The 13,944-nt window shown below is 43.7% G+C and overlaps 1 pseudogene; it reads right to left on the minus strand.

Moving 5' to 3' along the window:
* Positions 1 to 1,938: 1,938 nt before the first annotated feature.
* Positions 1,939 to 13,944, minus strand: part of LOC119954026 — a 78,777-nt pseudogene continuing 66,771 nt past the window's right edge.

A 13,944-nucleotide genomic window follows, 5' to 3' on the forward strand; every position in this document is an offset into this window, starting at 1 on the left:
AAAGTCTAAGATGCAAGACAATACTTTGAATGCAAGCATTTGCAGGTAATTAAGTCTTTACAGATCCAGAGATAGGGGTAACCCCGGGTTAAAGAGGTGTGAATTGTCTCAAGCCAGGACAGTTGGTAGGATTTTGCAAGCCCAGGTCAGATGATGGGCAGGTGAATGTAATGCAACGTGAATCCAAGTTCCCGGTTGAAGTCATACTCATGTGTGCGGAACTTGGCTTTAAGTTTCTGCTCGCCGATTTTGCGTTTTCGTACTTCCTGAAGACCGCCTTGGAGAACGCTTACCTGGAGATCAGAGGCTGAGTGCCCTTGACTTCTGAAGTGTTCCCCGACAGGAAGGGAACATTCCAGCCTGACGATTGTTGCGTCATGTCCGTTCATCCATTGTCGCAGCGTCTGCATGGTCTCACCAATGTACCACACTTCGGGATTGCACCAGCAGGTGGAAGAACTGCAGGAGCCGGGAGAATCCGGATTAGAACAGATCCTGCATTTCTAATTGAAGATTTAAATATGCTAATCTGGGTCACATCCTCTCTGGTGCCTGGCACAAATTCCATTCCAGGCCTCACCCGTTATTTTCCCAACATAGCGGGATTTGTGCTGGACAGAATGCGGATGAAAAATTGCCCCAATTGTTTAACACTGACAGCGATGCTATCAATAAGCTACGGCACAGAATGTGTATCAGGCAGCAGGTGTGAGACACACAGAAAGTGCACCAAGGACAACAGAAACTTGTATTTAAATAGCACCTTTAATATAAAACCTGTCTTGGCACTTTACAGGTGCATTATGAAACAAAGTATGACACCAAACCACACAAGGTGCTATTCTGATAGATGACCAAGCGTGTGGTCAAAGCTTCTAGGGAGCATCTTAAAAGAAAACAAATTAAGTACTTGTGAAAAAAAATTATGGAGGAAATTCCTGTGTTTCAGCCCAGTTGGTAGTGGCTGGGTGATTAAAATCGAAGCTAATCAGGGAACAAGAATTGGAGGAGCGCAAATATGGAGGGTGCTCGGACTGGTCAGGGAGCTCCCATTACAATGCTGATTGTAATCGAATGATATAGGGCAGGATTCTTCGGCCTCACCCGCCCGGCAACCGGAGATTTCGGCAGGAGGTCAATGGACCTTCACATGGCCCCTGCCCCCTCCCTCCGTGGAGATCTTGTGGAGGGCGCAGCTGAAGAATCCAGCCCATAGTGTGAAGGTAGTGGATATATTGTGATGTTGGCAAGGTTAGTGAAAGGATGTGGCATTTGGGAAGGAGTGTAAATTGTGAGTTGATTCGCCAATAGATCATATTACCGTCATATTACAGTCTGTGTACATGGGATGTATATTGTGGGGTAATGTGACTTGGAGAGAATGACACATTAGTTTGTAGCCATTAGTGTGACAATATGTGTATTGGAAAAATAATGAAGGGTTAACAATTTACTGTAACTACATCCAACCACTAGATGGCGATCAAGCGCATACATGTGGATCACGTGATACTCTTGATTTGGGGAGTAGGTTGTCAGGCGAGATAGTGAATAGTTGTGTTATCAGGAGCACTGTAGTTAGAATCATAGTTTTAGTCAATCTGTAATCTTTTATATCTTAGCAAGCAAGTCAAATCTATATAGTTGTAGTAGAAATAAAGTAGCTTTGTTCAAAACATAGCTCGATGTTCTTTGTGAGATACTACACTACGAAGCCATGCTCATTCAAAAACATCACAATCCTCACCATTTTCTGTACCTGATTTTTATTATGATGGGAATCAATCAGATTTTTTTTATAGGCAGGAATTTGGCATTTGAATTATGATTATGCTCAGGTCAAATATATGTTTACCTGGATTTAAATATGCTTCCTGTTTTGGCATGTGGTTTGGGATCTGGTTATAAGCTCTCCACTATATGCTTTATTTCCCTCGGTCAAATGTATAATGTTCTGTTTGAATTTTCATTTTTAACTGTGCTCCCATTGATTTTATTAGAATTGACTGAAATAAATTGGAAGCCAATTGTTTGTTTGATAATTAATATGGGAGAGTTGATGCCTTTCTTGAAGAGGACCTGTTGGAAATCTGCATTATTGATGGTTTGTTCAGTTGCTTTGAACTGGCTAATTTCATCTAATTTACAAAAAACAAGAAAGTTAAATAAAAGAAGCACTTATTAAATGAAGGGAAATGGGAATAATAGTCTGAATATTGTGAGTTAGAAAATGTCCTAAGGTTCTTGTTTTCAATTTTATTTTGTTTTGAGGTACAACTCTGATAAGAGTGCATTTCTCTGGTTTAATTTACCGCCAGTTCAAAGCAACTGAACAAACCTTCAATAATGCAGATTTTCAACAGGTACTGTTCAAGAAAAGCATCAACTCTCCCATACTAATTATATTGTCTGATGTTGTTCTTGATGTTCTTGTATGGTGCCTGTGTGTTTTGCATCATATGACAATGAAAATAAATAAGTAAATATGTTTTGGCTGAAGTGCATTGAAATCGTGCTGGTGGGCCATCTTCCTGAAACTCTGCTTTTTTTATGCAACAAAGCTTCCAACGAAGTAATGGACAGGGACTTCAAGTAGATTGACCTAAAGGGAATGGGATTAGTGATGTATGATGGTGTGTGACTTGAAGAGAAGTTTGAAGATGATGCGCTCACAACATTGCCACTCTTGCTCTTCTCAGTCGGAAAGATTTCAGGGAAAGAACTTATTATCAAATGAACCCAGTGAATTAGAGGCCATTCAGCCCATTGAGTTAGTATTGATGCTCTAAAAGAGCACCCTATCTAGGCCCAATACCCCATCCTATCCTCATAGCCCTATAGCCCACCTAACCTTTGGACACTAAGAGATTTAGTATGGCCAATCCACCTAACTTGCAGACCTTTGGACCGTGGAAGGAAATCCACGCAGACACGGGGAGAACGTGCAAACTCCACGCAGAGAGTCACCCGAGGTCGGAATTGAACCTGGGTCCCTGGTGCTGTGAGGTAGCAGTGCTAACCACTGTGCCACCCAAAAAACCTGTTGGCTGCACACATGTGCATATTACAGTCACAGTGTGTTGGTGATTGGATTGGTAAATATAGACTAGTGGTGGGTTCACTGATCAAGGAAATGGCTCTGTCACAAGATAATTGAACTTCTTGTTAGTTGCTGCCCAATGTGTGTTCATAGAATCATAGAGTCGCAGAATCATAGAAACGTTACAGCACAGAAGGAGGCCATTCAGCCTATCTTGTCCATGCCAGCTCGAGGAAACCCAGGTGCCCTCTCTAATCTCACCTTCCTGCACCCGGTCCATAGCCCTATAGCTTAGAGCACTTAAGGTGCAGATCCAGGTACTTTTTAAAAGAGTTTAGGGTCTCTCCCTCCATCACCAACTCGAGCAGCGAATTCCAGACTCCCATTACCCTCAGCATAAAAATGTTTTTGTTCATGTCCCCTCTACACCTTCTGCCACTTATCTTGAATCTATGTCCCCTGATTCTAGAATTCTCCACCGGGGGAAACAATTTACTCCTGTCCACCCTATCTCTTCCCCTCATAATTTTGTACACGTCAAATAAGTCACCCCTCAGTCTTCTCTGTTCCAAGGAAAATAACCCCAACCTATCCAACCTCTCTCGTCGCCACATATTTCTACCCCAAGCAACATTCATGGAAACTTCCTCTGCCCTCTCTCCAGAGCAACAATGTCCTTCCTGTAATGTGGTGGCCAGAACTGCACACAATATTCCAGTTGCGGCCTCACCAATGTTTCATACAATTCTAACGGTATAGCCTTACTTTTATATTCTGTAACTCTGCCAATGAAGGAGAGCATTCCATATGCGTTCTTAACAACCTTGTCTACTTGAACTGTTGTGTGCCTGTATGCTAAGATCTCTCACTTCATCTACCCCTCTTAGTATATTCCCATTTATTGTGTACTACATACAACTTTTTGACTTCCCTAAATGCATGACCTCACACTTCTCCGTTAAATTCCATCTGCCACTATATCGCCCAAAACACCAATCCCTCTATATCATTTCAAAGTGGTGACTAGATTGTTTGTTCGTGGTGACTATTCCATGACACTCTTGACTTGAGCATTACAGATCTTGGAGAGGTTCTGATGGATCAGGAGGTGAGACATTCATCACAGAGCACCCATTCTACACCCTGCTCTTGTAACACATTCTCGCTGTAGCTGACCCAATTCAGCACAGCACTGACCCCACCCTCCAGATGTCATGATTTTTAATCTGATGGGAATGGATCAGATGTAATTTTATAGAAAGGAATTTGGCACCTGAATTGTGATGATGCGCAAGTTAGGTCAGACCTGTCTATTTGTACTTAAATATGCTTCCTGTTTTGGTGTGTAGTATGTTATCTGGTTAAAATGTCTCCACAATATGCTGGTTAAATGTATAATGTTCTGCTGGGATTTTCAGTTTTATATGTGCAGTTATTGAGTGACTTATTTAAAGCAATTGAAATAAATTTGATGCCAATTATTCGTTTGATGATTGTTGTCACTGAAAGTCTGCTGGATGACTTTGCAATACTTCTGGTCATCATTACCTAGCACCTACGTTGTGCAAATATTACCTGTGACTTCAGGACTGCTGCCTCACAGTGCCAGGGACCCGCTTTCGATTCCAGCCTTGGGTGACTTGTCTGTGTGGCGTTAGTACATTTTCCTCATGTCTGCGTGGGTTTCTTCTGGGTGCTCCGGTTTCTTCCCACAGTCCAAAAATGGGCAGGTTAGGTGGACTGGCCATGCTAAATTGTCCCTTAATGTCCAAAGGTTTGATGGGAGTTACGGGATAGAGCGGGGGTTTAGGCCTAGGTAGGCTATTCTTTTGGAGGGTCGGTGCCGTCTCGATGGGCCGAATGGCCTCCATCTGCACTGTCAGGATTCAAAGATTCTAAAGTTGAGTGTCATCCAGGACCTGCTGTCTGCTGGTATAGGCTGTTTCATTCTAGTTTAGAAGCTGGCAATTTTTTTTTGTTTCATTTAACCACGGCACAGTGGTTAGCACTGCTGCCTCATTGTGCCGGGGGCCAAGTTTGATTTCGGCCTTGGGTAGCTGGCTGTGTCGAGTTTGCACTTTCTCCCATGTCTGCGTGCATTTCCTCTGGGCGCTTCACTTTCCTCCCACAGTCCAAAGACGTGCAGATAGGTTGGATTGGCTATGGTCAATGTGTGGTGTTACGATGATAGGACAGGGAATGGACCTATGTAGCATGCTCTTTCGGAGGGTCGGCGCAGACTTGATGGGCCAAACAGCCTTTTTCAGCGCGGGAGGGTTTCTACATATCCTACGGATACATCCAGTCAACCATTTCATAAATTATTAGGTAACAGAAAGAGGCCATTCAGCCCATTGTGTTGTGCTGGTAGTAAAAGGCAGAAACCTTGCTGGGATATGCTTTCTATTTACCAACAGGTGCTTTGACCACTTGAACACTGAGAAATCCAATTATCTTCCACTACACCTACACATGTACTCACACTCATAACTGTATCACCTTTTGAATCAAGTGCATTCCTAGGAATGAAAAGCTTAATATGAAGATAGTCATGGTTGGGGCAGCACGGTGGCACAGTTTTTAGCATTGCTGCCTACGGCGCTGAGGACCTGGGTTCGAATCCCGGCCTTGGGTCACTGTCCGTGTGGAGTTTGCACGTTCTCCCTGTGTCTGCGTGGGTTTCACCCCCACAACCCAAAGATGTGCAGGTTAGGTGTGTTGGCCACGCTAAATTGTCCCTTAATTGGAAAAAATAATTGGGTACTCTAAATTTAAAAAAAAAGATAGTCATGGTTAGTGTCCCACATTCCAAAGGCTACAATCTGTAATATGACAAAATTAGCACTTTTCTTTCATGCTGTTATATTATCAAATGCTGTTTGAATCTTATCTTCTTGAGTAATCACTAAATCACAGACAAAGGCAAATTTGCTGCTTTCCGGCAAGCTGGCACAGAATTGCAATAAACCAACAGCGTAGTTAAGCTACTTTGTGCCTTGAATTCAATGTTTTTCCACAACAGGATCACAGCTGGTGGAAAAATAGATTTAAGAATGTAATGAATAGATCAACTTCTGTTCAAACTGCAGGTGAAATAATATCTTCAGGATAAATTAAAGAAGTACTGCTCCCTTAAAAGCCTCTTGTGGGTGGTTTATTAGTCACGTTTTCTTTTCTTCCTCCCCCCAGGGAATTATCAAAGCTTCTTCAACCAGGCTGAGCTATTGCGTTTTTCTTTAATCTTCAAATGTCACGCTTGGTGGGTTGCCAGGAGTAAAGTTATGTCTTTTGGAAACAGCCGGTACCACAACTTCTAAACAAGCGTTCGACTTGCACAGGAAGTGGAGCAGCAGCCAATTGATTTGACGAATATTAATATTGGTAAGCCCTGAAGTCTTTTGAAAGTGTTGGAACTGAGGCAGTCCAATGAAATATGTCATCTTGACACTGTTAATTATCCAATTGTTCTTCAATTTGACGGCGTTATCATATGAAGAATAAATACATGGATTTGCCTTTTGGGAGGACAATAATCGAATTAGTTCCACTGCATTCTGTTCGATATAAGAGTTACAATGCTCAGATTGTTCCAAAGTGTGGGAGAGTTTTCTATATTTTGCTGAAAGATTATTATTGTTCACTGATTTTGAGGAATAAAATGTCACAACGTCCCATAACACATTTAATCAGAATTCCATTATGCAGTCTTGGGTAATTTATTACATGGTCATTATTAATTCAATTATGTGTGTACACTTGGCTGATTAAAAAAAAACATACTTCTCCCCGTGTCTGCGTGGGTCCCACTCCCACAATCCAAAAAGGTGTGCAGGGTAGGTGAATTGGCCACGCTAAGTTGCCCCTTCATTGGAAAAAAAAGAATTGGATACTCTAAATTTTTATTTAAAAAGTAACATACCCCCCTTCTCTCGGTAAGATTTAATTTCCAGGCCATCTCACTCATATGACCGTTCCTCGTGGGTCAGTATATATATTATGGCACATAACCTCTTGTGTTCCCCAGCATTTAGGGGGTACACCTATGATGCGCTGTGAATCCCTCAAGGAAGTTTAGGGCCCAAGGGCCTTTTGGGCACTGTATTTTTCAGTGCTTTTCTGTGAAATTCCCACGTAAAAGTTTACCCAGCAATTGCCCAGAAGTGCTGACTTCTTCTGGATAATTGACCTGGGCTGGGAACCATCCGACATAAATGATTTAAATCACTGAATTTGGCTGGTTCTTCCTGTTTAACTCTGATAATTACTCTGAAAGAGTTAGAGGAACAAAAGACGCTTTAACTCCAGAGTAACTATGTTTGGCGAGAGCAGCAATCCAAAATCGATTACCAGTCTGCGGAAGTTGCAGACCATAGTGTCTGCCAGTGATCCATCCTGATAATCATCACAGATAATTCGACCCATCTTCTGAAATCAACACAAACACACTTTCCAACCTAAGTCAACGGTGAGTGAACAGAAGTAGGGAACATTTAACTTTGTGTTTTTGTTTTCTTATGAACCCCGAGTTAAAGAGACGAGTAGCGCAGTATTTATAGCAGAGGGCATTCAGCCCAACAAGTTCATGCTGGCGTTTATGCGTCACATTAGTCTCCTCCCATTATATTTTACATACTTAACATATCCGTCAATGCTCTTCTCTCTGTTGTGCTAATCGAGGTTCGCTTTGAAAGCACCTTTGTGTTTTCATTGAAGAGTGAAAATCACTGACATCACTGTGGAAATGTCATATCGGAACATTGTTACAATCTCCATAGAAACTGATAGCTTTTCAAAAGAGATTCAAACTGCTAGTTATTAGCTGAAAGAATCACATGGAAAGATTTCATATTTTAAAATTGTTACGAAAACAAATTACTAAAAAGAAAGCGCTTATGCCTAAGCACTATTCTATTTTCATAGGCATCTTATACTTTAACTACATAGTGTCACACTCTCTATGAAATTACAGTCTTTATAGTAAACAGTCCACAGTCACTGCAGTTTCCAATAGGTTTCTGTATCCTATCGCTGCATTGTAAATTCAAACGATAGTCTCCGGGTGCTTTCCTTAGCTTTTGGAGAGTTGATTACACTCACCAACCAGAATAAAATCTGTTCTAATTATTCTTCCTCTCCTGGCCATGCCAGTACGAGCCTCCCAAATCCTTAGATATCTGCATGATATCTCGTTTTGAATAGACATAGGGTTGGATGCTCCACAGCCCCGTGCCGAAATCGCAGAGGCGCGGTGGGGGGGGGGGGGGGGGGGATCCACTATCACACCGAAATCGGGCCCGGCGGCGGTCCAGCATTTCTCCGGGACCCGAGAATCGATGTGATCGCGGAGTACGCCGCGCGGTGATGGCCCATTGACAGAGGCCCGTCCAGCAAACCTCTGCTCCCGACCGGCCAAGTTCCCCATGGCATGGAACTAACCACTTATTGCAGGTCGGGATGCTGGTGTGGCGGCTGCGGACTCAGTCCACGGCAGGGGAGTGCTTGTGCATGGTTAGATGCTCGGGCACACGGCCAATCGGGGGGGGGGGGGGGGGGGGTGGGGGTTCTAATTTTTGTGTCTGGCTCCGCGGTCCGAGTCCACCATGGAGCTCAATGCCACGGCTGGAGGCCGCCGCCGTGTGTATGCGCGGACTCGAAACTGGAAGTGCGGAGGCCCGTATGGGCAGCTAAAGCTGTGAGATTTACTCCGGGTCCCTGTTAGCCCCCTGCAGGGCATTGAATTAGCTGATCTTTTTTCCAGGAATCTCTGGAGTAAAACTCCAGCGTTTCTACGCCGGCGTGGGGACATCATCCCATTTTGGGACAATTCAGGCCATAGTCTCCCGACTAAGTCTGGTACCTGTTTGTGGTAGATTGCGAGGTTAACCAGATCTTCTGACCACATGGAACCTTGCTCCCTGTCTGTGATATTCATTGACTTACAAGGAATCTTGTAACCTGATCTCCAAAATGATATCCTCTGCCCTGTTCCCCATGGCAATGTGACACACATTAGCCTTTCATCCAGGGAGAAATGCTTGTCAGCTGTCTTTAATCCCAAATCTCTTTCAATTTAGAATTAAATATACTGTCTACAGCATAACTGTTTACAACTCAATACCGATAACACCTTTCTGGAACTTTAGGAGACTCAGGGTCGAATCATGGTTACTGAACCCAAACATAATACCTTGCACCTTCATCTTTCAGGAAAACAATCTCAGCCTTTCTTTGATTTCTAACAATTAAACCACCCAAGTTTACTGTCAGTCAGACTGCAGAACAGGTCACACGACCCCCCTCCCCAAGATACCCGAAATTTAAAGCTTCAGTTCCACAAAATAATAATATTATAAACCTCATAATTGTAACAACATAGGAAAACATAGGGTGAGAAAAAGACCATTCAATCCATTCATTTAATCTCCCTCCAACCAAGTAAATTAGGTCAGGGCTCCAGAATACCAGTGTAACCTGACATCCTACATTTATTCATGTTAAATGGAGTATTTGTATGCACCCAGAAGTACAGGAATCACCGAACATTTGACTATCTTCTATCGTCCTTCCACAATTCCACGCCTAACAATCTATTGACTCAATTCATAGTCTCATATTGCCACTGCCTGTTTAATGGGAGGCCTATTCCACAGATTGATAAACTGGGGATGCGGAAAGTAATCCTAATCTCAGCTCTTGCCTGGAAGCTGCTAGGTTTTATACTTTAGAATTGTACCTGGGATAAGTAATTAACTTGAGACGGCATTATCCATTAATACTCATAGAATCCCTACAGTCCCTACAGAGGCTGGTTTAGCACACTGGGCTAAATCACTGGCTTTTAAAGCAGACCAAGGCAGGCCAGCAGCACAGTTCAATTCCCGTATTGGCTTCCCCGAACAGGCACCGGAATGTGGCGACTAAGGGCTTTTCACAGTAACTTCATTTGAAGCCGACTTGTGACAAAAAGCGATTTTCATACATTTCAGGGAGCCAATACGTTCCGGAGAAAATCAAAACATTTAGGGGCTGTTTAGCACAGGGCTAATTCGCTGGTTTTGAAGACAGACCAAGGCAGGCCAACAGCACGGTTCAATTCCCGTAACAGCCTCCCCGCACAGGCGCCGGAATGTGGCGACTCGGGGCTTTTCACAGTAACTTCATTTGAAGCCTACTTGTGACAATAAGCGATTTTCATTTTCATGTCAGTATGGAAGGAGACCATTCGGCCCATCTAGTCTGCACTGACCCTCTGAAAGAGGACCCTAACAAGGCCCACTCCCCCTCAACCCCCTAAACCCTAATCAGCATGTCTTTTCCCAATTTTCTTTTCTCCAATGAATGAATGAATAATTTTTATTGTCACAAGTAGGCTTACATTAACACTGCAATGAAGTTACTGTGAAAAGTCCCTAGTTGCCACGTTCCAGCACCTGTTTGGGTACACGGAGGGAGAATTCAAAATTCTCGACTGGTACAGAAATTGAACCCGCGCTGCTGGCCTTGCTCTGCATCACAAACCAGCTGTCTAGCCTACTGAGCTAAACCAGCACCAATGAAAATAAGCTCAGCCATTTAAAATCTCCCTTCACAACTTAGAGCTTCCCTTCTTCACCTGATTTTGAGAATCATCCATATTTTAAGGAGCATTGTAAAGGAGGACAGCAAGTTAGAGAGGTTGAATGGTTTAGAGAGGAATTTCCACAGTTTAAGGTCCAGACACCTCAAGGCGCTGTCTTGTTATGCTCTTGGCGTTGCATAAGCGGCTTCCTTGATGTGCACTCTGACAAAGGAAGGTTCAGACGTGGAGATAGCTTCAACACGTTTATTGAACTATTTACAATTCTCCTACTCGGGTTCGCCACTACTGTTAATCCTTCTATAGCTACTCAGACTGACAAACCAGTCTGCTACAATCCACGTGGTGGGTGTGATGTTGAATCAACCCTCTGTCTGAACTCACTGAGTGTCTCCACTGGAAAGAGGAAGATCATGTATGCTGTGTCCTTTACATATGGGTTGGTGTAATGCCCCCCTGTGGTAATGTCACCTCTGTGTGTATCGTGAATGCCCATTGGCCGTGTCCTATCTAACTTACCTATTGGTTGAGTGTCTGTGTGTCATGTCTCTGGTGCTCCCTCTAGTGTCTAGCTAGCCTATGTGTACTTACATTAACCCCTCGTGTATCTACAGTGATGCATATCACCACAGGCGCGGCCACCAATGATGGCGAGATTAAAACCAGGGATCCTCACGAGGAGTGCATATAGCTCCCAGGGTTGCGGGTCTGGAGGAGATTCCAGACATTGGGAGGGGAAAGGACATGATGGGGCCTGAAGACAGGAATGAGAATTTTTGAATCGAGTCATTGGTTAATCAGCAGGCAGTGTAAGTCACACAGGCTTCTAGGGGGCAATGTAAGGTGGGTTAGGGCATGTTTGGAATATTCAGCACAATCCTGGGCACCTCATTGTAAAAAAAGCATTCAAGGCATGGATCGAACACAGTGGCAAGTGAATGGAATTAAGTCTGAAATGAAAGGATGTGGCTATGAAGAAAGGGTTGAAAATTTAGAAGTTCATTTTTTCATCGGAAACAGAAGAATCCATGAGAGACAAACTATTTTTATTACAATCCGGAAAGATTTTGAGGAAAAAGTCATGAAGCATTGCTTCCCCTGGTTTGCAAATCTATAATTAACAGGCATAGGTACAAAACTATCACCAAATGCATGAATAAGGAAGTTCACAGCGTTAAAATGGTGATTATATGGTTCTTTTCTGTTAAAGAAAATGACCAAGGTTTTTCAGATAAGGTATTGGTCTCACTGAAATAAAAAATCAACGCACTTTACCGTAATTGCCAGTGAGGGAGAGACTTCTATTCATACAGATCTGGAGAAGAATTTGAAAAGGGAGAATGTACAAGGATGCAGAAATGAGGAGGGAAGTGTCCTCAACAGAGGGAAGTAGCACTGGTACAATGCAAAGGGCTTAATGGCCTCTTATGCTGTAAATTCTACAATTGTACAATGGTGTTAGAATGGTCACATCTCATGAAATGCATGCGTATCTTTTTGATACATGGGTCGTGCAACATTTGCTAAACAACTCAAAAATCACAGGCGTGAAACACATTACTGGTAGTAGATTGAACGTTGAAAAGGTGCCACTTCATTACTTGTCTTTGTAAAGCTTACCCTGAACCTTATTTATACAGTCATTGTTTTGAAGGCTGTTGATCTATCTGAGCAGTGTTAACGGTATAAATGAGAAAGAAATTGCAATTCAAATGTTGCACTGTATCTGTTGAAAGTTGAGCCGGTATTAGCCAGTTTCTGGAAAGTCTGACTGATTTATTCTGTCTACCTTTATGTTTTACGAGCGCTTCAGCAATTGTGGAAGAGTCAAAAACTCGGGGCCACAAATACAAAATGATCACTGATAAATCCAATAAGAACACTTGTTGCAGAAGGATGCAAAGGAGACCAGAAGCAGAGAACTCAGGATAAAAGAAGACGTGCGCTGAAATGTGAGGCGGGGGGAGGTTGTAGAATTAGGGCGAAAGAAGAAATGAAGAAGCTTGTAAATGGGGATGCAATCAATGGCCTACTGATGACAATTTTGTAAAGTTTGCAAATAAGTATTTAGTACAAGATGATACCTGCATGGTAGTTCCTAGATAATATAGAATATGCCTGGGTTTTCATCCTCAGGGCAAGCAGTGGGAGTCAGGAAATTCCCAGCATGGCCTGCCTGTCTTGGGTGAAAGAGCCTGCATGGATGGGATTTTCCTTGTGCGCAGGAAGCTGCAGGCTGGAATTGAGCGAGTTAACCCAGGAAAAAAAGTCAGAGGCAGTTACTGCGGCTACAGGGCACCGAGGAGGGCTGTTTAAAAGGTCCACTTCATTGCTGTGAGATTTCCCAGGCAATTGTCTTCCCTGGGAACTGGTGGGGGAGGAGCGGATGGAGGTTCACAGCTTTGGGATACAACTCCAGTTACACTGCCCCAGAGCTTGGACATTGGAGCCCACTGTGTGTCAATGGGCACGGAAGTGCCACAGCTTGGCATAGGGGGCATGAACGGCCATGGAGGTTGGGTGGACGGGCAGAGCTTTGCACGGGGAGAATGAGGATTTTGTTGCACTTACTTTTCGAAAGGTTCCCTCACCAGACTATGGGCGGGATCTTCCGGTTCGACCAAAGTTACGCCCTGCCACTGGGACGGGATGGGCAATCCAGGCACATTGCCATTGATTTTGGCACGACTGGACGATCCCACCAGTAACTAGTGGTAAGCTGCCTCCACCTGCGGCAAAACCCACCGTGGAGGAGGCTGAAAATTTCCAGCCTATGTTTCACGACATCCTTGTAGTTCTGTGGACCACAACTCATTGAAAACTTGGTCTGATTCCATGAAGGCTGTGGAGGGCTAGCACATGCCTGTCTCAGCAATGGAGCTGGCCAGGTCGGAAGAGCAGGTTTTTACCGCAGCCAGCAGCCTGCACTCTTACATTACACTTTCAAAAATTGGAAACCCTGAGAAATCCAATCATCCAGCCCTGGCCCCCGAGTCATCTCGACTCGATGAAAATTCAGCTCTTTGTGCGAGATCTAGCTGCTTGGAAAGTCAAAAGCAGATTGATGATCCAATGGATCAGTGACTCCATGATGTGGGATGTATGAGGGCCAAGACATACATATCACGGATGTGGAATTGAGTGACCCTGTTGGTGGACTGGAAATGGGGTTTGAAGTTTCATTCGAGACGGAGCACAACACCAAGGTTGCACACCATTGCATTCAACCTGAGCGAGCAGTTGACAAGGTGGAGAAGTATCATTAAGGGTACCGTGATTCTGCTGAAAACTGGAGATGGTCTCCATTCTTGTCAATATTTATTTCATT

The sequence above is a fragment of the Scyliorhinus canicula genome, chromosome 19 (genome assembly GCF_902713615.1).
Source record: "Scyliorhinus canicula chromosome 19, sScyCan1.1, whole genome shotgun sequence".
NCBI classification, from domain to species: Eukaryota; Metazoa; Chordata; class Chondrichthyes; order Carcharhiniformes; family Scyliorhinidae; genus Scyliorhinus; species Scyliorhinus canicula.